Source organism: Hoplias malabaricus, chromosome 11 (assembly GCF_029633855.1).
Source record: "Hoplias malabaricus isolate fHopMal1 chromosome 11, fHopMal1.hap1, whole genome shotgun sequence".
NCBI classification, from domain to species: domain Eukaryota; kingdom Metazoa; phylum Chordata; class Actinopteri; order Characiformes; family Erythrinidae; genus Hoplias; species Hoplias malabaricus.
Genome location: NC_089810.1, coordinates 19,828,920 through 19,854,707, shown reverse-complemented (window position 1 = coordinate 19,854,707; position 25,788 = coordinate 19,828,920). Strand labels below are relative to the sequence as shown.

The 25,788-nt window shown below is 40.8% G+C and overlaps 1 protein-coding gene across 5 annotated transcripts in view; it reads right to left on the bottom strand.

Moving 5' to 3' along the window:
• Window positions 1-25,788, bottom strand: part of tspan9a (tetraspanin 9a) — a 290,269-nt gene that overhangs the window by 159,900 nt on the left and 104,581 nt on the right. For 3 of the 5 annotated variants that reach the window (XM_066684884.1, XM_066684886.1, XM_066684883.1), the window contains one exon: window positions 13,324-13,448. The exons of the other annotated variants lie outside the window; for them this stretch is intronic. The gene's annotated coding sequence lies outside the window, so the exon portion shown is untranslated. The remainder of the gene's footprint in view (window positions 1-13,323; window positions 13,449-25,788) is intronic. 5 annotated transcript variants of the gene reach the window in all.

Sequence of the window (25,788 nt, the reverse complement as noted above, 5' to 3'; positions counted from 1 at the left end):
AGCATTTATTACATTGCTTCTGGAGGAGAAAGACAAAATGTCCTCTAGGTCCATTAAGTGCCTTAAACACGACAAACAAACAACAATTACATGTATTCTACCTGAAATACTCACCTGAAATTCCTGTAGAAATGGACAATGCTCTTCAAGCTTGATTTGCTCTTTTAATTGAAGTCATTATACAGGCAGAGCTTAAACAACGCAGCTCTGATTTTTATACCAGTCCATTCTGTTTTCATTTGATTGGTGAGATTAAGAGCTTATCCATTCAAGTTAAAACGTTTAATTCTATCAGGTAGAAAAAATGCCCCAAAAAAGGAAGAAATGTGAGTCCACTCAAATGGCATGTTGACTCCATCTGAATGCAGCGTAAAGTGTATTTCGGCAGGTAAAGTGGTAAAACTCTTATGGCTAAAACACAGAGAAAATATTGTTCAGCTCTAAGAATTACTGTTGTACATTAAAACCTTACTTTTAAAAATGCAGATACTCAAAGTTCAAGTGTTAAGGAGTAAAAAGAACTGAGTTTAGAAGAAAAAAAATGTTCTAAGTAATAACCCTCAGCCAGCTTCGTGTGTCAGCTTTCTAACTGCATAACCCCTGAACAAAGATAAAGACCTTCAAAGGCAGAATGAGACAAAAGCCAATGCCTGCTGTAAAGCTGATGAGTGCACAATACCCAGGTGTGTCTGCTGTTAAAACTCTGATCACCTGAGCTTTACTGCTGCATGTATGACAGCACGGACAGCAGTGGGCAGAGGAAAGGCTGTTGCTGAATGCTAATGTCCACCACAGTTCTGGTCCAGTGCTTTCACAGAGGGCACCTCCACTCTTAAACACCATCAGACTTCTTTCACTTTGGACCCATTCACATAAATCTCCACTCTCTCCGCTACCTTTACACCATTACAACATTCTGCTTTCTCATGCATTAACTCACTTGCTCTCCCGCTCTTCCCTGTGCCTTTTATCTAGTTGTCTACCACCTCGATATTTCTACTGAAAAGGGCGCAGTCTCTCTCCCTTTCCTTCCCTCCCCATTTTTCCCTGTCTTTTCTTCTGTCAAACTTACTTAAACTCGTCTGTAAAGCCAGCGACACAAGAATGAAATCACAAACAGAATGCATGAGGCTACAGACTGCACAATGAGGAGCAGAGATGAGGAGACGTCTAACAAAGACAAGCGACAGACTTCGGCTTAGAGCGGGAGACGACACTTTTTAGATAGTCGGAATCAACCCTGAGCCGCCGACTGAGGGATGCAAAGGCACAAGTCAAAGAGTCGTAACCCTGACAACCGCTTTCATGAGAAAATTTTAAAAGGTTCCCAGTACGTGGAAAACTAAAGTATCAGAGTCAAACACTCGCAACATCAAAGGCCTTTCATTCCCCTTAGTTTGTTCCTGTGATGAACTGGCATCAGTAAACATCATTATTGTGATAATGACATAAGGCAAATCAAAAAGCCATTATGAGCAGCACATAGAGCAATAAATGTGGCATTCTTTATTAAAGCCCAAAGATGGATTCAAGTAGTGCTGATCAGACCAAACATTTATAATGTTTGATTTCTCAGAAACACTAATGACCTTAACACAGAATTCTAGATTAATCAGGCTTCCTCCAGTAGTACAGTTTCTCTAATTACAGTGGCTGGCGTGCGGGGAAGACTGCCCTCTTCATCCTGTTAATCGGATTAATTTCATTTATCTTATTAACTTTAATTGAGCGCCTTTTCACAAGGGAGCAAAAATATCCTAAAGGTGGAATCTAATACCCCTGCGCTTGAAAATAGACTTCAGCTTCAACAACATTTACTGCAGGCTAAACTGCAAAATGGCCATATTTTTCAGACTGCAGTGTAGGTTTAAATAACACTAAAAAGTTTAAAGTGACACTCTGCCCATTTGGACGTTTTGAAAACCCCTTTCCATTTCACACAAAAGCTCGTCTGGAAAATAGCAATAATAGAACGTAAGAGCCAAGACTGATATGTAGTTATAACTGAGGGAACTAATGGCATTTTGGCAGGTCAACTAAGCGCTAACTACTCATTCATCCTTTCTTTCCTAGGTCATGATAAACTCAAGTATTGTAGCTAATATTCTAGATATGCTTGACATTAGTGAAAGAAGTCTGAATTAGCAAATTTACTACAAGAACGGAATTACTTCTATTTGACCATTCATCATACTTACTCAGTCACAATCAATCAAATTTATTTAATCATCATTATGTAGCTCTAACTGTTATTTGCAAGTGTCTCCTCAGTTTTTAGAACTGTGTGTTTAGGGTGTGTAAGCTCATCCTAGAATTTCTGTTTAGTAGTTTTATTAAATGTAATTAATCAAATCATACATGTTCTTGATTATTATCTTTCAATTCGTGATCACGGGGGCGATTGTTGGAAAGTGATTAATTTCATATTAATTTTATATCTTCTTCTGATTCCCTTATACTTTGTTTTAGGCCACTGTCAACTCTTTCAGAGTTGTTTGTCTCTTATCTGCCAGTATATAATTGGTCTATAACCTTGATGCATAGGGGGAAAGATTGTTTCTGGAACAATTGAGGGTGACAACATTCTCTATCATTTGTGCATTCTCCCACTGATGGTGGGAAAGTGTAACCAAAGTAGCAACATAGTAACATCTCTGTAAAGTTTTTCATCTCCAATCCTACTTGCTCTCCTCACACATGACACAACCTTTTTGAACACTTCAATCCAACATTGTCAACCAGGCTGACTTTTGATCATCCTCTTGGTTCTACTCAACATTCTAACAAATATGTCCTGTAATTAAAACAAATTATAATACACTTTACCCTGTAACAAATTTTATAACATTAACACTAAATATGAACCAGCTGATGGTTGGTATGGATTTGACTGTCAATAGGTAAGAGGCAGAATAGTGGCAGTGCTACAGCAGTTTCGATTTGTAGAATGTAGCTCCCACAAGCTTATGTAGGGTTCTGATGTAAATGCAACAAATGTACCTTGGTAGTTCACACTAGTAAACATCACTGCCATTCTGAAAACTTGATCGCTGACACAGTGGCAATGAGTTCAAAGGCAAACTAGTGAATTCCAGTGCAGCGTTTGAAAAACTCATGAAAAGAAAAAGATTTTATACAAGGTATACAGTGAAATATGACTGAATACCACATGCTTGTCAATGCAAGACACTCTCAAGAAATGTCATGAGTGAGGCATAGCTTTGTACAGCAAGGTAGCAGTAAATACATCCAGCAGTGGCAGAGATCAAAAAACTTGTTGATAGCTTCTTGTATTTTTCATTGAAAAATGTAAAATAAATAAGTAATATATATATATATACATATATATATATATATATATATATATATATATATATATATATATATATATATATATATATATACAGGAGGTTTTTAAAGGGCCCGTTCCAATCCAACATTGTAAACATGTCATAACAGAACATCTCGATTTATAGCTCACACTAATTGGGATCTGAATGCAATCAACCTGAAAGATTATTGTTAGCATCTGTTCAGAATTAGCCTGTTTTCAAGCTGTGTTTCTTGCCAGATGAGCCACACTAGACGAGAAGCTTTCATTTCATCATCAAAGTACACCTAAATCCATTATAGCCAGGGCAGGCTCTAGAGGGGGGCAGGGGTGGGCATTGCCCACCCAAATTTGATCACTGCCCACCCAAACTCAAAGCCAGCTCAACCAACAAAACAACATCTTTTTCTCCTTTGCTTGTTTCTGATTGGCTCTTTGAGTCCTATAAAACCGACAGACGGTCAGCTCAGCAGAGCAGACAGATTCTGTCACTGTGAACAGGAGAGGTAGTGATCTAAAAAGTACGATTAGATTTAAACCCAAATCCTTATGGTAGACTTGTCTTATTATTTTGGTGATATTTCTGTTTGATATTTCATTTAATATCTTTTTAGCATCTAGTGTCAGCTACTCTGTTAGTTTGCAGTGTAATTGAAGTATTTTTTTCACATTTCTTAATTTATGCATAGTTTTTATATGTTTAATAAACTTATAACAATAAGAAAACGTATCACATGTAACCCCTGTTCAACTAAGCACCCTATTCCTGAGCCGTTCTCTAAAGCGCATTTAGTGTTAAAGGTTATCCCTCTCACCCCCTCACTTCGTGCTGTCTCAGGAGCTCATGATGAGTCTCTGCTTTTGATGGTCTAAATAACACCAGACAGTCTAATAAGAGTACTATATTGCCCTACTCTTTCTCGTTTTTTTATCCTGAATCATATAACTGACATTGTGTGTGGTTATTTTATAAAGAAAAACTCTTTTTTTAGCTAGTTTACATAGTGCTAGCTAAAGAAATGTTAATGTTGAAAGACATTCGAAATGCTTACGACAAAATGAAAGAGAAAAAAAACCCCAGAGCATTAGAGTTATATGAAGTATATGCAGTGTGTATATATATATATTGACAGAATATTCTATTCCATTTTTAGCTTGTTGCTAGCAGGCCTAAATGTCTGCCCAGATCAGCAGCACAGCTAAGAGCAGTAAATATGCAAATTTAAGGCTTAAATACTGTCATATATTGATTCATTGTTCATTTTGAGTTGAACGTGCTTGAAGTACAGCATTACTAAACAAAGTGCTGCATCATGTATGTTGTTTTTTTCCTTTTATGACTCCCTCCAGAGCCAAGAAGCCGAGCCAAGAACTACAAGTCCCAGTGTGCTGTGCGGGTGACGTCTGCCGCACACACATCCAATCAGCGCAGCAAAGATAGATTAGAGAAACACATACGCACATGAAGCTTGTCTGCCTATGTAGCGAGGGCTTGAACAAACTTTCTGATACATATACACAAGACAGTTAGATAGATAGATAGATAGATAGATAGATAGATAGATAGATAGAAAACAAAGAAACATGAGGCCAAAGTAAAAGAAACTGGAAAATGTTTCTGCTGCAGTTGTTTATGCATATTGTTTTTCTTACTTGTTCTGATTCAACCGTTGGAAATGGAACTGTATTATCGCACTGCCGGGATGTAATCAACCTATAAATGTTCCTTCAAAGTAATTTTAGTGCTCCACCCAACCAAAGCAGGTTAGAACAGGGCCTGATTATAGCTATTACAATTCAAAACGCATGCTCATATTAAGGTAATTAATCTTACTGTTCTCTATTTACTGTACTCAACTGGAACACACGTGTCAGCAGAACACAGCCGTAGCCAACACTTACTGGATGCGCAAAGTGCAATAAGAAGGTCACATCTGAGGAAGAGGCACTGTATATAAGGTCATATGATCTTTCTGCTGCAGTGAGAATAAGGGCAACTGGTGAGTGTGATTTTCTCTGAGATGACTGTATTTCCTCAATGACCTCTGTTCTCTAAGCCCTCATACATGCTGCTGTCCAAATTAAAAGTCCAGTAACACCTCAGCTCCTTGGAACATCTGCTAGCATGTGCAATACTGACCATCTGCCTGAGCAAGTGTAAATGACATCCAGCCTAAAATTAGTCCAGCTTACACTGCCTTTCTCAATAGAACTGCAAGCCTGTAGAGGTGGTAGACTTTATAACCGAGAGGAACAAAAACTGGCAAATGTTACTTTTTTTTGTGTGTGTGTCATTTCTGGGATTATAACAAACACCCTGGCCCCACAGCTCTCATTAAGCATCAGCGTGTCCCAGCATTTAAATGAGCTGCTTTATTTTGGTAAAAGACCTTTTCATCCAGAAACCTCATTAGCAATTTTGACCTTTTCAAGGACGTACCAGCCTAAAGCAATATAAAGCCAGCATTATTATTATTTATTTATTTTTAATTTCAGTACATCTTTGCTCTTCCTATCAAACACAGCATTACATTTTTTATCCCCCCTCTAGGTTTCAATGCCACAATTTTCTCCAGAGTCTAAGCCTGCCTTCTAACATCACTCGGAATATTTTGGAGCAGTTTTTTGGAGCAATTTGTACATCGTTCATTTCTAAAAAGAATTTCAGAATCTTTAATGCAACCCTAAGGCTGCTACTGTCATGACTAAACTACTTGTGTGTTTCTATTGTAGTTGAGGTTTTCAACTGTCCTGGATTCTGACGGGTTTGAGCCTCATTCCCTCTAAAAGACAACAGCCAGCAAATGACCACAGTGACTACAGTATCCTGCACCCAGCATTGTGTACGGTAGCGTTAACAAAGATGAGCTAGATTACCCACAAGGTTCACACTCATCGTATAAGGTCATTAGGGTCACTACCAGGGTGGTCTGGGGAAGAGATATTTGTTGTACATCTCAGTTAATGACCCTTCCTATACTTTAAAGCCTTCATGACTCAATGTGAATCCATCTCAGAGACTGCCACATGTTGTTCCAAGTTCAAAGCTAAGGTTTATTCCATTTCCAGGAACCTGTTGTAATTTTCACTATGAGACTTTCCCTTCTGCTGAAATGTGCTAAATATAAAATGAACTGACACCAGTTTCTCTGAGTGTACTGACCCTGTGAATAAAACATTGTAAGCCACAGGCTTCTTCTCCTCACTTGGAAATGATATTTCTCCTCACTTGGAAATGATAGTTTTCTACTTCAGATATTTACTTCTTATGAGCTTCTGTAATATGGTTGCTGCCCTTACTACACACAGTTTCCATATGAATTTTTTATTTAATGTTATTATTTTTAGCCCAAAAAAGGCATAATAATAATAGTGTCTGTCTTGACCTTAGGTTTAGAGAACAAGGCTTGGGACAGGAATGTTCCTCGTTTGATCCCCTCACAGGAATAATGGTCAAGGTGTGGTGGGGTGTAGAAACTGTGCCGTCTCTTTCCTCAGTATCCATGACTGAAGTCCCCTTGAGTAAGGACCTAAACCTCACCTGCTCTCTGGGCACCATGGTTGACAGCTGGCGGCTCTAGGTGTGTGTGGGTGTGTGCTAGTAGTGTGAGTATGAGAGAGTGAGTGTGTGTGAGAGAGAGAGAGAGAGAGAGAGAGAGAGAGAGAGAGAGAGAGAGTTCTAATTCTTCTATAATTAATTCCTGCATGACTACGCACTAACTGATGTGTAAAAAATCTCTGTTTTTGACTGGCATCCCAATTCTTAATGCATCATTGATAAAAGCCTATCACTCTAACATGAAATGTACAAACTGAACTTTAATGGGTTGCACAGTTGGACGAACGCATAGAAGAAAAGCCTGTTTTTGCAGCTTTTTCAAAAAATCACTTAGTTTCATGTAAGAAATTGTATGTACACTTGCCATGTTTACACCATCAAACATGAATCTTTAATATGAGGAAAACAAGAGGAAAACCTGTTTTTCCTTAACACAGGCCCCTTTAAAATCCAGTCTGGCCTATGAGAAGGACTATAAGCTTACAGCAAATCGATACGGAGAGCACATGCTCTTGAGGGAATGGCTTAATCAAAGCTATTCTGCCCACGCAGGGATTTGGGAGACAGACAGAACTGAAGGGAATCTGTACTCAGAGAAGAGACGTTCCTCACATGTTCATCAGGAGTGAGAATTCCAACACCACTGAGATTAAGCTGTGGAATTTCCAGCAGAACCTCAGCTAGTCAATGATTGGATTGGCAGTGTGGGTGGCTGGAGTGTAGAAGGAGCATGAGAACACGGCACTAATTGACAGAGACAAACGGTAGGTTGCAGCCACTTAACCCCGGTGATTGGCAAACAATGCTTGATGTGTGTATGTGTGAGTGCATGCCCATGGTCCCTTTAAAGCACCATAACTGAACACTGGTGGTTTTCTGATGTGAGATGGGGAAAAATCCGAGTATATAGGGACAGAGCTGGTCAAATTAGTCACTTCCACACTGCATTTTAATTTTTATTTCATTCAAAAAGATGCCATTAACAGATTATGTACAACTTGAAGCAGTGATGTGAGATTAACAAAGTGACATCAGAGATTAACAAAGTGGTTTAATCGTCTGGAGTGTGGAACTACTTTTGAAGTTGGGATGGGATTGTGTAATATCTGCAATCCTGGGTGTTAGGACTTGACAGACTAAACTAAACACAATCATATATATATATATATATATATATATATATATATATATATACACATGACCATTTAACATGAGTGAGAGGACATCAAATCTGTACAGAAAATCCACTCCCACATTTTTTCACGCTGATTTGCTGCAACTTTGATTAACTTTATAATTGTGGTGTACAACACAGGTGTGTAATCAGGCTAAATAGGCGCGGTAGACATAGAAAGAGTATGTGGTTCAGGCAAAACGAAACCCCCCCACACCTCCCAATAAAAAATTAATGATTACATATGCTGACTTCCACAACACTGCTTATTAGAATAAAATGAACCAACTGTTTCATTATAAATCCAGTTTGATTAGGAATGTTTTAAAAATTCAACAGCTGTTTCATAAGACAGACACAGACTTGACTTACCACAGAACCTTTATTATTTTTGTGCACCTCTGTCCTCCTTTATTGCAGCATTAAGAGCAAACTCAAAAAAACAAATGTTCAGGGTATTAAACATATGCAATCAGTCCAAAGGCTGGTCCAACCTCAATAATCATTTTACATCTAAACTTTAACATGTTCTAAAGTGGTCACTGTGTGTAGTCTAATAATTATGATTTAGCTTCATTTACAAAATAAAGATAAGAACAAAATAGATCAAAATTGTTTGATAGTCAACATTAAAGGGCGAGGATGAAATACCCACAGGCTAGAGTTTATAATCTTCTCCTAAAATCAATGGAAAATCTCTTTTCAAGCTGATAAAAGTAACAGGACTCATCCAAACGCAGCAGATTTAAGAAGCATAAGTAGGCTACAAGTGTGTTAATGTTCCAGAGCAGCCAGCCGCTTAAAAACAACACACACACAGGCCTCCCAACATCATTTGTTTCAATTTTGCACATTTGGCAGATAAAGTTAAATAGTGTGGGGCTTTAACAAAACAGAAGCACAAAAGAAGTTAACCTTGTGTTCCAGCTCAGATTACGTGCCTGAAATTTTGACAAACGCGACTGGGGTGACATTGAAGAATGGCAAAGCAGCTTGTGTGTGTGGCCAAGTCTCTTTTAAGTGTTTCAGCAGCGCTGGCGAGAGTACAGCGGATCTCTCTATAGCCTTCTCTCTCGCGCAGCTCAGGCCAATGCTCAGCACAGAAGGCTCTCTTTGCACTGGGAATTAAACACACACAGCAGTCATGCAGTTCAGGCAGCTTCGCCACTAAACAAGATATCAATCCTCCCTCTCTGAATGTGCGGTAATTAGAGTAGCGACAATGGAAATTAGTGGCTAATTTAGCCCAGAGTATCACTAAGAAGCACTTGTGCTGAGAATAAATTACACACGCAGAGGTAATGTTATTTATATCTGTTCATTAGGTTGTTTGTGTGAGTAAACGTGCTGTCTTGTTTTGTGTTGAAACATGCTCCATCATGAATACATAAAAAGTATGCTTTTCCCCTGGACAATGAGAACAAATATGACGGAATGAATTCATGGCTTAATTGATGTATTCACATTGCTAGATCTCCCTCTCCGTTAAAACACCACCATTTTCCCCCTACTTTTTCTTCCTGTCGACACACCAGGGAGTGTTTGCCTATTTAAGCAATTTAAGCGCTGCTTAAAATAGATGAAACAGAAGGAAAACAAAACAAAGACGTATTTAATAAATGAAATGTATCTACTGCCTCACTCTGTTAGTGACAGGCCTAGATAATGGGGCAGACGTGGGCCAGAGAAGCCGGGTTCGGACCGGAAGGTCATCAGTTCGATTCCACACGACCAGCAGGAATATTTGGGGCACGTGGAGCAAAGGAACAGCGCGGTCCTCCTCTCTCAATCCACAGCTGAGGTGCACTTGAGCAAGGCGTGTGCGTTTACTTATATGACAGAGGTGGGCCCATGCCATGTTAGGAGTCTTGCCCAAGGACTGTTATTTGTGCTGTGTAGCATACTCGCTCAAAACAGACTCAAACCCCAGTCACTGTGGGAGCTCATTGGCAGGTAGTGGTACTATCTATTGCCAGGCCAACGAGTTCCATCATATGGAGGAAAAACCCTAAAATCTCCTCAGAACATCCCAGCACTGACAACAACAGTCATGGTAAATTAGTCATGATTAACAATATTAGGAATCAAAAGAGGTGTTGAAAACATGCTACTGGGGAATGTTTCATGAGTTAAAGTGTAAAGATTACTTAGTTAAAGGGGATGTTTACAATTGCGGGGAAATGCTGTTCTCTCTGGTTTGTTTACATTCAGATGCTCCGCATCTTTTAAGGTGGAAAGATTTGTCTGAGAGGAAAAAACGACTGTTGTTTGAATTAACACAGGAACTCATTTGTAACACAAGTTGTTTAGTTCTGAAGAACTTTGCAGTAGTGCATCTAGCCGTCTCTTGAATTTCAAGACATTTCTACCATAAGCAATCCAAAAGAGCAAAAATAACTACCCACCTATGGGGCAAAATCCTCATCTTGGTTGTGCTTTTATTCATTCATTCATTCATTCATTCATTATCTGTAACCGCTTATCCAGTTCAGGGTCGCGGTGGGTCCAGAGCCTACCTGGAATCATTGGGCGCAAGGTGGGAATACACCCTGGAGGGGGCGCCAGTCCTTCACAGGGCAACACAGACACTGGGTCTGACACTGGGTCTTCGTAAACACATTAGACAGGTTTCAAGCACGCAAACAGATTGGAGAGCTAGCAAACAGTGTGGAAACACACCCACACTTTAATAAAACGTTTTGAATGTCACCTTTAACTAAGTTAGCTTGTGATAATTAGGCTTTTAAAATCTAGCTTGATGAATTCAGCTGTAGCAGGACTGTGTAACTGCTCCATTATTCATTCATTAGACTATTTGTACCTGTTTCATCCTGTTCTGAGTAACAGTGTGTATAGAGTCTTCCTGGGTTTACTGGGTGCAAGGCAGGAACACAACCTGGACAAGGCAACAGTCCATTACAGAGCCTCACACACTCACTCGGTCACTCACACACAAAAACATCTGCATAGCCGATCCACCTGCAAATGTGTTTTTGTACTGTGGGAGGAATCCAAAGCAGCCAGTGGAAACCCACACAGACACAGGGAGAACACTGCACAACCCTCAGAGACAGTGACCTGAGGTGGTGACTGAACCCACAACCCCATAAAGCGGGAGTTGTTTGACAAGGACATTACCTGCAGCACCACCATACCGCTGTGTTCCAATGTAACGTATGCAAATATAAATACTAGTGTTACCAGCACATTCTGATGAACACTAAACACAGTGACTCTAAACATCTGTAAATATAGGGTATTTTAAAATATAATGTTTAAACTATAATGCTAACCACAGACTCTTCTCACTTTTCTGTGAACTACACATAATGTACCTTAGCGATAGCAACTGTGATATATCCACCACAGCAATATACACATAGCCATGCGCACACCTGATACAACTTTTACCCCAATGATTCAGGTCACAATACATGGGCCTCTGTAACATGACTTGTGCAAATAAACATAATCCGAAGGTTCTGAGGTCTAATCAAGCATCTCCCATTGCATCATTAATTACTCAGCTATATAAACAAATGCAGAGGGAACAACTGTTTCCGCTGCTCTCTTCCTCTCTGGTTGCATGTCTCCGCCGTTTTGTCACGCAGTAATTCATTGTCTCCCCTGCCGAGTGATAGTCAATCAATACCCAATTAAGAAGACGCTAGTGAACTAGTGATGTCCCTGGAGGACGTATCTTGGAGGTTGTGTGCTAGTGGGAAATTTAAATGCAAATGGTGCGTATAGGATCTCGCCGGTCTTGGGTAGCAGGACTTGTTTGGCTCTGTCTCTCTCTCTCTCACTCTCCCGTGCGCCTATGCGCGTGTGTGTGGGCTTGAGTTACGTTTGACCTCTCTGCACTGCAGCTCCTGATGGGCTTCATGCCTGTGGTCAGTGCGAGCAGTCAGCATTGCAAAATGGTGCTGATATTTAAGTGACCTCCTCTGTCAATACGGCTGAATGATCCACCAGCTGAGGCTCACGCACGTTTGCACATACACACATACAACCTCAGATCACATGTACACTACAACAGAAACCCTGTATACGGACAGTTCACACCTCAATTGTTCACCTCATGTAGCCTACAAAAGCTCAGTCTGATACCAGGACTTAGGAAGCAGAATTGGAACAACAGTGCCCCACACACACATACACACACAAACAAACACACAGATATGAATGAAGTCACAGACACCCTCGACATACTGACGCCTGCTTTTGATCTGTGGGTGCAGGTTATGTGGCCTCTCACTAATTTTAGCCATCCCTTTTAGCCATGCTTTGCTTTGAAGTGGCCTCCGGGATAGAGGGCTACAGTTTACCAGGGGTACAAGAGTACAGCACCTTCTCTGAAATCGTACACAAGAGCAATCATTCACTCACACAGAGAGTGAGAGAGGCTTGTTTTTAATCAGTCCCAGGAAGTGGGGCTCATGCATATGTCTAAGACAGGTCTATACATATTATGCAGTATATCTACCACATATATGGAACTACCTGCATGTAATAATATCATCTTTATGTAATGCATGCTCACATATATTATGCAACTACTGGTAATTCTGTCCCAAATGCATATCATATGTTGCCCCTAGATATCACACATCCACACACACACACACACACACACGTGTGGCATCAGAGGAGATAATAGTGCTTTTTTTAAAATCATTTTTAATAAGTAAAAAGGGTGATACTATGGAATTTAAATACCATTTACATAAATGTCTGTTTTAGCTAGAAACTAAACTAATGAAGGCTGGTCTCTGATTTATGCACAGAATATATGTGCAGTTTATATTTGTAATAACACTTTCTAAACCTAGTATTTTTAAATTAAGTAGCTAAAAAAACATGCAGCTTTGGTTGCCCTCTCTCTGTTTCTCAGCACCATGGTGAAAACTCCACAGAGAGACAGCAGAAGCACTAGGCACACTGCCTGCACTATTTTTACTGAGCGCCAGGCCAGAGACAGTGCTGTGAAGGGTGTAGCTATGTCGTCAGATATGAGAGCTGGTCTAAGGAGCTCTTTTGAGGCTTGATTGAGAGATGGAAGGCATTTCACTAGGGTAAGAGGGAGCAGTACGGAAGAACTGGGCACCTGCAGGAGAACTGTAAATCATCTTGGTATAAGACATGTACATTGCAATATATACAGCGCAAAAATGAGAGACCAAACATTTGTTTTCACACCCCCAACAGGGTGGTCCCTGAGTTTTGAACAGTGTTGTACAATCTCACAGTCAAACTCACTTGCAAACCAAGCAGGAAGCTTTAACCAGCCGTTTAGTAGTGGGTTTCAACAGGGTGGTTTTAGTCGTAGTCACTTTAGACATCCACTGTCTGCAGCTCTGTCACAGTTCAGAGAACATGGGCACCTGAAGCAAACACACAAACACACTATTACACACAAGCCTGTGCCCACAGTCTCATTCTGAACACCACCAGCCAATGAATAATATGCCACAAACCCATTTGTAAAGAGAAGCAGACCCATAAACTATAATATAAGCAGGAATAAAAAATGGGGGAGATGTGTTCCCCAGGCCGGAGCCGGGCATAAAATTTTAAACAGCATCAGCACCACAGCTTGAGGAAATCTAAGAGCCATATGCATTTCTACTTAAAACAGGAGACTACAGTCCTCCACCAAACACCAGTATCAACCCAACCTTCACGACAACGCTAAAAGAAAGTGTACTGGATCTAGTGATGGTGTTTCTGGAAAGGTTAATACAGTTGAGAACAAAGAAACATGCATTAAGCTGAAGGTATGTGCACATACATATACACACTCCCTCCCTCCTGATGGATTCATGGCCATGTGATGAGATACAGAGAAGATGATGGGGCAGTTGTGGTTGCTGTGTTGAGTGAATGATCGTTCTCCTTTCACTGGCTGAGATGAGGGTGCAGTAGGTGCCTACAGGCTGATTTAGAGGCCCACTCTCACACACACACGCATATACACCCAATCCCACGCCTCTCCGGCCATGACTTACGGCAGCATTTCTACTCTGTGATGAGGAACGACATCACTGCTTCCTTTCCATCATTTAGCACTGTTCTGTCTGTCTGTGAGAGCACAGCAATGTAGGTGAAGCAAAGAGCATCGCAACACTGATTTGTTATAACTCCCTCCACAACAACCGCCCACAAAAATCTTCTCCTGATTTACAATGAATCTTCACTCTGCTGTCCTTCAGCGGATGGGTAAAGTTTTCTCAAGGCCATAGCGCCCTTATTCAACGTCCTCCTGAAAACTAATACTGCAGCACCGGTAGCTCCTTTTTTTATTATTGTTTCAGAATCACAAATGAAATGAATCAGAACGAATGAAGAAACCCCTACTAATCAAATTCAAAGTCAAAGCCAAGAGTATTTTGGTAGAGCACTTTATACAGCCTTATGGTGCAAAAATAAATTAAAATAAATAAAAAGCAGCTGTACAGACAATAAATAATATACATAGCCCCAAGTGAGGAAGCCAAAAGACACGGTGGCAAGGGAAAACACCCTTGAAGCTGGAGGAAGGAACCTCCAATCCTACAATGGAGAAAACACCCAAGGGGGTGATAGGCCATGCCCCTGGTGGTGTAACACAGTAAACAATCAATACCCGTTTGATGAAGGTCCCTCTGGTCAGCTCTTATTCTGACTTTCGTTCCAACAAAGTGAGTCATAAGTCAGGGGGCTTGTTCGGACCCCCATCCTTTGGAGCACCCCAGTAATGACCCAAAGGTTCCCAATGGACCCATGGATACGGACTTATACTTCTGCTAGATGGTGAAGTTCAATCAACATTCTCTTGTCCAGGAACCCCTATCCCCACACGCACCTTAAAGGGAGGAGAAGCCACACTGGGTGAGATCTCAGAGCTCTACTCTCAGAGGGAGGGGTCTGGCAACAGTCTGAGGATCTCAAAACATCAGATCGATAGTAGTGATGTACAAAGTGTGGGACTTTGATTTGTTTGCTTTGGGTTGAGTTTTTTTAGAGAACTACTGCAAACACTGTTGACACACTTTATACCTTTTATGAGCATTTATATTTAAGTGTTGGTGTGTCTGCGTCACTCTGCAATTAAACCTCCAAAACATTAGGGCTGGATCTCAAGCATCTTACTCAACCCTATGTGGTACATAATGTAGACCTTTTGCCGATGCAAAGCATAAATCGGCCTTTAATGTCAGCACTTTGCCAAAGATTGGTTGCTGAGGAAGCGAATGAAAAGGCAGTGCAGTTAAAGTAAACAAAAATAAAACAAACTACTACAAACTAAAATACTACTTTTAAAAAATAATAAAATTAAAAACACCCCTCAGTCTTAGCCAAATTTTGTGTTGACAGTGGGATAAAGAGAAAGCATGTTTAGCTGCCCGGGGTAAACATCTAAATCCTTCTAGACTACTTCTGTGCACTAATAAATAAATAAGTTCTAACCACTGTTCTTTTTTTAAATAAACGACCAACACTGGTTTCTGGATGCAGGTTTGAATACAGACTTAGACGTTACTGCGGTACGTTTCATCAGTCTAATTGTTTACTGCCCAGCAAAACTGGCATCTCGTGTCTCTTTTGAAAACAGCTCAGTGCCCACAGTCCTCCACGAGAAACGGCCGCCTGTCTTAAAAAGAAATCATTGAGGAAAAAGAGAAATTGCCTTGCTCTGTTGTAATGTAAATGCAGGACTAGTGTTAGCTCATTATCTCTTTCAAGTCAGCCTGTTATTCAAGCACAGTGACAAAAGGAATTTTGCTTTTGCTATTTTGAATAATAAAACACATATTTCAAACCTAAAGATGTGCTACTTTTTTTTCCTCTTTTGACTTGCTGATTACTTTAGCCTGTTTGCACCAATGTCCCAGTTTATCATAATTATGTATTATGGTTATACAGCATTAGAATACAAACACCATTCGTACAGATACTGGAATGCAAATTTTAGTTAGGATGCACGTCCCTGCATACACATCCTTTCCCTCATTTCTACATTCACTATCCATTCCCTCAGCTCCACTGACCAGAGAGGGGCACTTTGTAGGGTTGGTGGACTATTCATACCAGCACCACACAAACTAACACACTAACATCAAGTGTGACTGCAGCACTGGAAATGGTCCACCACCTGAATAATGCCTGCAAACAATGTATGGAGAGTGTATGGTCAGTGGAGTGAAGTGTAGAAACATACTGTTGGTGTATGTTATGTAGCCCTTCTTTACAAATACATTTCCAATTTACATTTTGAATGGTGTATGTGTGGGTTAAACGGAAGGGTTAAAACTATTTGAGAACTTATGTCTTCACCTGCAATGAAGTGTAAATAAGGAAGACCTTTTCTGCTCACTTTCAACAAACCACTCAAAAATCTGCCATCAACATCTTTTCAAATTCTTAACATGGTGTTGAGTCATTAACGTGGATTGCCCTAACGTGGATCTCCTAAACTGCCATTTCTCCATCTTGCCTCATGTAAGAGGGATGTAATAGTTTGACAACTACTGGCTTTCCTTTCAGTCACGTTACGATGGCAAAATATTCTCTAAACTCAAGCAGTTGAGCTAAAGCAAATCAAAAATGTCTTTCCCTTCAGCATGTTCAAATTTAGCACAAGTCTCAGAGTGAGAGACAGCAATCTGTCTGTTGAAAGGAATGTCAAAAAAAAATCCAGCTCATGATTTACCAGGGGGAATTCAAAAAAAAGAGCAAAGCCTCTAACAACATGAAACTACTGTAATGAGAGTTAATGAAATGACCACAGCTTTGTTCCGAAAGCATTAGGCCATGCAGTGGAGATGGGTCTATGTAATCAGGCCATGTTACAGGCACAATAAACAGTTGTGTGGTTTTGGGGTATGATTACTAAAAAACAGTGTTATTCTAACCGTCTGGGGCCCTCCAAAGGAAAACCACCTCCCTGTGCTCAGATGATAACTGTCCGCCCTTGAGAGATGTATGACAAATGCTCAATTACACAGAAGTGGGGCTTAAGGTAAAGGGAGGGCAGAAAGGCTTCTGTTACTAGATGGCGAGTGTTACTAGATTAAATGTTCAAGGGCAACTATGAGACAAATGGGTTAAGTGACCTTTTCTCCATAAGCAATGAACCACCTATTTCTTCTTCAGACTAAAGAGAGACCAATAGTAAAGTGAACAATACATCAGAAATAAGCTCAAGGGAATAGGGAAAGTGTTAAATTATCTTTTAATGTTATGGTCAAACAAATGTATTTGTGTTTTGTTTCATGTTTATGCACCATACACAAGTTAAGTTCATACGTATGATGGCCTTCTGTCACCTCGTCCTCATTGGGCTCATGGTGGGTCCGGAGTAGTGCTGGGTGATATGACCCCAAATCAATATCACGATTAATTTAACATTTTACCTTGATTACAATTAATGAAACATATTCTTTTCTCTGACAAGACTTCTACCGTAAATATGCTCAAGTGTTTAAACTGGGCTATATTTTCCTGAGGTGGCTGGGAGCTTATCAGTCTCTTTTTTAATGCATTATTATTATTATTATTTTATTTTTAATATTATTATTATTATTTTTTTTAGCCATACCTGTTCATATTTGGTTGATTGTGCTTCAAGTGTTAAAAAGGACTGGTGGTATTAACATTGTTGGCTTTTTTCTTTGGTACAAGAAGCTTGAGCTTGGTCTTTAGGTTGTCCTCCATGTTCCTTCCTGTGGCAGAATCATGTGACTACATGCGTACGGATTTAAGGGGACAGTACAAAAGCTTACAGTGGGCGACATATTAAATGAAGAAACAATAAAGAATAAACAGAATTAAAAGAAATATATTTATTCATTATCTGTAACTGCTTATCCAATTCAGGGTCGTGGTGGGTCCAGAGCCTACCTGGAATCATTGGGCGCAAGGCGGGAATACACCCTGGAGGGGGCGCCAGTCCTTCACAGGGCAACACACACACATTCACTCACACCTACGGACACTTTTGAGTCGCCAATCCACCTACCAACGTGTGTTTTTTGGACTGTGGGAGGAGGAACACATCAACTCCTCACAGACAGTCACCCGGAGCGGGAATCGAACCCACAACCTCCAGGTCCCTGGAACTGTGTGACTGCGACACTACCTGCTGCACCACCGTGCCACCCGAAATATATTTATATAATTGAAAAATTATACAATTTATTAATTACCCAGCCGTAATCTGGAGCCAACCTGGAATCATTGGGCGCGAGGTACAAACCCTGGACATGGCGCCAACACATGATAAGGCATCACACAGTCACTCACACCTGTAGACAATTTCACACAGCCAATCAACCTACCCACATGTGTTATTGGACTGTGGGAGGAAACTTGAGTACCTGAGGAAACCCGAGCAGGCATGCAGAGAACACACCAAATTCCTCAAAGACAGTGACCCGAGGCAGGGATTGAAACTAGGACCTCGAGATCCCTGAACTGTGTGGCAGAGACACTAGCTGCAGACGCACAGTGCTACCCCAACTGATTCCAAATGACCTATTAAGCAGAAACACATGAATCGAAACATGTCTGAACTATACGTGAGGAAGTATGTACGAGAGAAAAGTTCACTGACAAAACAGGCAAACACACACACAAATAATAATAGTATTAATAATAGTATACACCCCAAATATGTCCCATTTAAGTCAGAAAGCATCTGGTTTTGTGCTGCATGCTACATGGAGAGCAGACACTTTAGAATTATCCTGCTTCATCACCTGAGTCTCTCAAATTACAGTACAAAACCCCATTTTTATGTGGGATTGGAAAGGTAAAACAGAGCAAAACATACACGATAAACATGTACAGAGGGAACAGAAGAAAAAGAAAAGAACAAAAAGAGTATTGATTAAAGACGGCTAAAACAACGGAAAAGAAAGAGACCCAAGCCAAAATGACTGAAAAGCCAGCATTTCTACTCCACGTACATTAATGCCGTGTGCCTCACACTTGGCACACACAGAGGACCAATCGTAATAGGGACTGAAACCGATTGTTCTGAATAGGACTGTTTTGACAGGGATGAGAATGGTGCGTGTGGTTTGATCAATGAGGTAGTTTGACAAAACCATGCCACAGATGTTTCATTAAGATCCAGTGACCTGTGTTACCTTGTGGAAAAAATGGCAGTCCCTTGAAGCATTCATCTTTCTCTTTTGTTTGAGAACAAGTGTCAAGTGAACAGGGCCGCAACAATTAGTCAACGTAATCAACAATGTCGATTGTAAAAATTTGTCAACTCCAAATTTCATCATCGATGCAACGTTAAAATCTGTTTGCCGCAGAAGAGACCGGTTGTCAGCCGTCTACACTCTCCAGAGCCATTCTCCAGAAACATGCGATCTAACACAATGCTCTGACGGTTTATACCTGGAGAACTCAATTCTTTATTACTACTTGGTCTTTTAAACCACTGTAAACATGCAAGTTAATCATTTTGTTTCATTTTAATTACAAACAGATGTCTCATACAAACCACCTTAAATATTTGTGTTTAACTGTTCCCCAATCATTCATTCATTCATTATCTGTAACCGCTAATCCAGTTCAGGGTCGCGGTGGGTCCAGAGCCTAACTGGAATCATTGGGCAGGAATACACCCTGGAGGGGGCGCCAGTCCTTCACAGGGCAACACACACTCACACATTCACTCACACACTCACACCTAAGGACACTTTTGAGTCTATAGAGATGTTGCGCTGCAGAAAATCCCCAAATAGGAGTTAATTTATATTTCTTAACTGATCTATCAGTAATGTCCTTGGCATGCAGAAGACTTGAAGTGATGACTTTTGCTTTTTAGAGGCTGCTGTTCTTTTCTTGGGTTGTCAACAGTATGTAACAAATTTAAATTTAGTGCCAACGTTTGCAGTGTGCTTTACATTGATGCCTCAAAGTTATTGGGTTTTTCTCTCAATAGAACCCATCACAACACATGACTGTGTGTGCGAAGTCACTTTTTAATGTGGTGTAGTGTCAGCGTATTTGATTCATGGGCTGTCCAGTATTGGGGGGGAAAAGAATTTTAATATGCGTGTGATAATGCCCTCACTAGCCTTCACTTTTTGAACAGGTGGGGTGTCATCATCTGTGTTCCCTTGCCCTTGCTGGCCTTTGAGTCAAGATGTTTTATTTTTTTTTCTCCCTTCTACCCATCATTCCTAAGCAATGTCTTCACAGCCTCCTGTTCAGATTGTGCGTGAGTAAAAAGAGAGAAAAAGAGGTGTTCAAGCCTTCTGCCCACAGGAGGAAAGGATGGATTGAGGGAGGGGACGAGTGCAGCTGTTTGGGATTTGTGTGTAGTGATGATGTTCCCTGAGGAGCAGGATTATGCAGGCTCTGCTGGAGAACCGGCTCCAGAGACCCTATAGAGACGACACCAGAGACCTGCACTGAGCCACAGACAGACTAGCTACAGATGGGTGTGTGGGCGTGTGTGTGTGTGTGTTTGTGTGTGTATGCTTGAGTGTGTGTTCTGGAGAGGCACTACATAGCCTAAGCTTGGAGAACAAACTGATCAGGACAGCTGCTGACCCAGAGCTCTGTTCTGGTGTATTTGCACTCACGTGTAAAATATCAGTGCAGTTTGGGTGTGAAGGAAGCTTCATGAGAGTGTCTGTGCTGATTTAGATAAATGTGAATATATGATATAGATAATGTATCATTTTGTTACATATGTGGATTGAAATAAGCCATGCTGTGAAATACGGTGCAGAAGTCAGATATCTCTTTCAAACTTGAGGCTTGTCCACATGTTAGCCTCAGGAGGAAAAGATAATACATACATGAATAAATATTTAACAGAGAAAAACAGAATCCTCAACACCTCGATATAATGCTTCTATTGTAGGGCTGAAATGAAAGATAATTTTGGTAGTTGACTTAGTTGATTATTTTTTTTTTTTAGTTGATTAGTGAACGGGCGGCACGGTGGCGCAGCAGGTAGTGTCGCAGTCACACAGCTCCAGGGACCTGGAGGTTGTGGGTTCAATTCCCGCACTGGGTGACTGTCTGTGAGGAGTTGGTGTGTTCTCCCCGTGTCTGCGTAGGTTTCCTCTGGGTGCTCCGGTTTCCTCCCACAGTCCAAAAACACACGTTGGTAGGTGGATTGGCGACTCAAAAGTATCCGTAGGTGTGAGTGAATGTGTGTGTGTGCCTGTGTTGCCCTGTGAAGGACTGGCGCCCCCTCCAGGGTGTATTCCTGCCTTGTGCCCAATGATTCCAGGTAGGCTCTGGACCCACCGCGACCCTGAACTGGATAAGGGTTACAGATAATGAATGAATAAATGAACACCTCTATAGAAACTTAAAGTAAATCCTCAACTCTAGTTCCAGAGCGCTCAAATTTATCACAAGCATTCTACCCTGTTTAAAGCACATTATTCACTCCCTGCATGAACTCCTACATAGAGCAGGACAGGCCGGATGTAGTGAGCTGGCTACTGAAGAGTTGGACATAGGCCAGGCATTGTGCCGAGCTGAATGACGCAAGACATGCTCTGAGACCACTCTACCACCCATTACATCAGGAAATTTAAGACTAATGGGAACTGCAGTGCTTATGCTTCCAAATTCCTGCTCTTTACCTCATTTCGCGCTCAAAAATGTGCTCAGAACCTGCAGCCAGCACAGTGTCAAATAAGCATTGACACAGTTTCACCTTCTGTGTCACTGCTGATTCATTTATAATGTGATAGTATTCTCTCAAAAAGTGGGAAGAGATACCCAGTGTGTTCTGACTTTTATGGAAGTACCTGGAGAGCTTCCATAAGGGGCATGCCTATCACCCCTTGTGTGCATCACTGAAAGGATCAGCCATACTAAGGAACTTTCATATTTTTCTATGAAGTATTTGCTATGATTTTTGTTGCAGGGGAAAACGGTACCAAGTACACATCACTGTTTCTACCCTTTGAGGAACCTGAACTGAAGTAGTCCACATGGTGAAATGGTTCAGTGCTGCCGGAGCTCCTCCTTGGCTCTTCTCAACCACAAACACCTGCAGTGACTCAGGGGCTCGTAAACACTCTCCTTCATATCCACCTCTCTTTTTCAATATGGTTGTGAAGTCTGTTTTTCATGCAAGTTCTGAGCCTTATAAACCTTATTAATCTCAGCTGGTGGACATTTGCTTTGTCTTTGGACCTGCCTGCCCGTGTTCTGACCCCTGATTATTTTAACTGTGTTCAAAAGCCACACATGTATCTTGTCCACATGCCTCACTCCTTACATTATACCAATCAGCCACAATCCACCTGTCAAGGGGTGAGATATTAGGCAGCAAATCAATGGTTAGTTCTTGAAGTTGATGCATTGGAAGAAGGAAAAATGGGCAAGTGTAGGGATCTGAGCAACTTTGACAAGTGGCAAGTTGTGATGGCTAGATGACAGGGTCAGGGCACTTTCAAAACAGCAGGTCTTATGGGTTGTTCCCAGTATGCAACGGCCAACATGAACCAAAAGTAGTCCAAGGAATTACAACCAGTAAACCAGCAGCAGATCCATTTATGTTTAAGGCTAATGGGGTTTGCTAATCTAATTGTTTTAAGGAACACTAGGTAGTTTTGCTCCTGGGCTCCCTCTACAGTTGCAGAATGTAATTCACATTTACAACACTGTCCTAAAATGAAGCGGGGCTGGGCGTGGTTTCTACCCCCCTTCCAAAGATACATAGTGTACCTTCTGCAGTGCTGAGTCCAGGGTAGCAACAAAAGAGGCTCTATTCTCCCTATTGCAGGTCAGTCAATTATCAAAATGATTCTGTAACTGTAATTATATTATAAAAATACAACACAGTGTTCCTTTAATGAACATCAGTGTTTGAAGGTGTTGCCATGGCCGCTGAAATCTCCAGATCTCTATTCAAAAACAAGCCTGATAGATGGAAACCCCACCTTGTTATTAACAAGGTGTTTCTAATGACTGTTTGTGAGATACCACAAGACAACTTCAGGGGTTCTGTGGAGCCCATGCCTGTTAAGGCAGCATGGAAATGGTTTTAACAATATATCCGATCAGTGTATGTTGTTGAAACCTTCTCTAAAGAACTGAAAGGCAGAACAAAGATATACAGTAAATACCTGGAAAGACAGGTGGGACACACGGATGTGTTACACAGTAGCTGTCTCTGAATAGTCTTTGTCTCAGCAAAAAGCTTCTCTCTAAAGGCCAGAACATCTGCATGTTCTTCAACCTATTACAACACAGTGGCATCATAGTGTGTTCGCTTCCTCTATGAAATATTCATTCCCAGAACAACATTTCCATTTAGCAGAGCAGCCTCTGCTATTCCACACTGCTCTTAATGGCCTATGTAAATCTCAGCCTAGTGTTGTTTTAAAAGAATAAGAATTCAGATTTTGTGAACAGCTGTAGAAAGAGGGACAAAGAAGTAATCAGAGTGCTATGCCAGATTGCTACAGCCCACTGCAGTGTGTGTTGAGCTACTAAATATGTGTGTGTGTGTGCATATGTGTCTGGCTGGCTTTTTTGCATGTAAGTCAGTTACATCCTTTTGGCTGATTAGCAAATTCCCATTTTAATGGCGGCAGCACAGAAAGAAGGAAGGAATTTGTGCAAAAGATGTAAACAAGCCCAGAAAAGAACATGGTCAGTAGTGATGCTGGTTATTTAAAGACTTAATGGTCATGCATTTATTTTTACTTTTGAGGTCCACTTACGGTATTTATTTGCTTTTCTGACCAAATTAACTCTTTCAATTATTTGTACATGGCCATTTTCCAACCTCTCTTTACCCTTTAGAAATAAACAAGCAGACTGATTACTGTTCCTTTAAGACATGTCCACAAGTATTCAGGCCACCTTTAATTTGTACATTTTCGCTACTTTTAAAATGAACCTATTCCTGACTCAGGCATTGGATAATTAACATAAAAATATATTGGCAACAGGTTGGAACTTTCTGAATCAGCCACATAAGTCTAAGGTTGGCATGTTTAAGTGTGGTTTGGTGTGACTCTGGATGACCGATTATAGTTCTCAGCCCATATTCCTGTGCAATATAACACACACCCACACACACTTTTATAAGTTTCTCTGGATAATGTCTGTTAAATGGTGTCAATGTAAATGCTAGAGTGGTACACATTCTCACCTCCAAATACCATCACAGAAGTGTGAAGATTGCTGCTGTAGTACTTGACTTTGGAAGATACGCTAGATGAGGTGAAGAATTTTTAGACATAAACCCTATTTGTTTTATGTAGAGAGCAGGGGATTTTATTTTACCAAACAACAGCAGTAATGTTTTTGATTGTATGATATGTCATTTTGTGGATCTGAGTATGGTGTGCCATTTAGCAGCAGGAGCTTATCATCGTACTTCACTGTATATCACTAAATGCCTACTCCAGCTCCTCCATTCCCGAGAGAACTCACAAAAAACTCCTTTACCCCATGATATGATGGAATATTTGCACAGGATTAATAAAACCTATGGTTATTTTTACTGCTTGTTTTACTGTAGGTAAAAGGCTGAGATTTATTTCCTGAAACAGGAGCACACTGAAAAAAATAATGTCAGTCAGTCAGACAGTCAGTAAGTAAGTAAAGTAAGTCAGTAAGCCCATGTGGACAGAAGCAAAAATGCATGTTTTGGAATTGTATTCAATTAATGAAGGCAAAATGGGTCTAGCTCAGACATGCAATGACAATAGCAAGCTGCACTTTGTTATTTAATGACTTGTGTAATTATTTCCCCTACACTGCTGCAATGAGCAGATGAAGGGCAATGTCAGATTGAGAAGTTTAACTGCTGGAGCAGCCTGACATTTCTAATTTGCAGAAGGAAATATACAGGTTCTTGTTTTCAGCTAAGCCTGTTTGAAATGGACGATGATTCATAACTGCTGCAATAATATATTACTGTGTACGAACATCACATGCACCACCTGTGGCACCGACTCAACTTAACAGATTGGGATGAATCACCGTGTCACTGTGGGAAGAATAGCTGGTAAAACTTAGCTACATTGGCTGAAAGAGCGTGAGACAGTGAGTAAGAGAGACAAGAAACCATGCTGATTTGTTTTAAGTACAGGTAAGGCAGCTATTATTTCCCTTACTGATACCAGCAGCAAAAGATCTGCTAGCATACCTTCACTTTTTTGGTTGATGGCCATCGCAACTAGAATTTAACAACAAAGAAAATCATTGGTTGTGAAGATTTGTTGTTGTTGCCTTGATGTTGAAACTGCGAGCAGACTTTTAAGAGACGTAAAGGATGTGTTTATGGCTTTGCTGCCCTTCATAGTTCTTCAGCTGAGTTTAGCTACCCATCAGCCTGATATATGAAAGGCCGATTTGAAAAGAAAAGGAAAAGAAAGCAGAAAACCAGCCTCTTCCAGCACACCTGAGGAGCAGATGGCAGGCTGATTGAGAGGCGTACACCACACACTGTAAACTCAAATAGATCTGAGAGACCGACAAGTGAGATATGAGGACTTGCTGCCTTTGGCAACTTTGAGGTAATTATCTGCCATTAGCTTTTTATTGTGGCAGAGGAGACTTGCATCCACAAGCTGAGGAGAATATCCTGAGGCAATGCAGCCTTATCAGTCCACCATCTTTAATAAAACTCAGCCTGGCTGAAAGAAGGCGGCGTCCTTGTCTTGAAACTAGCTTTATAATTAAGACACAGTGTGTCCCAGCAGCCACACACTCAGATAGTTATTCAGTTCTGAG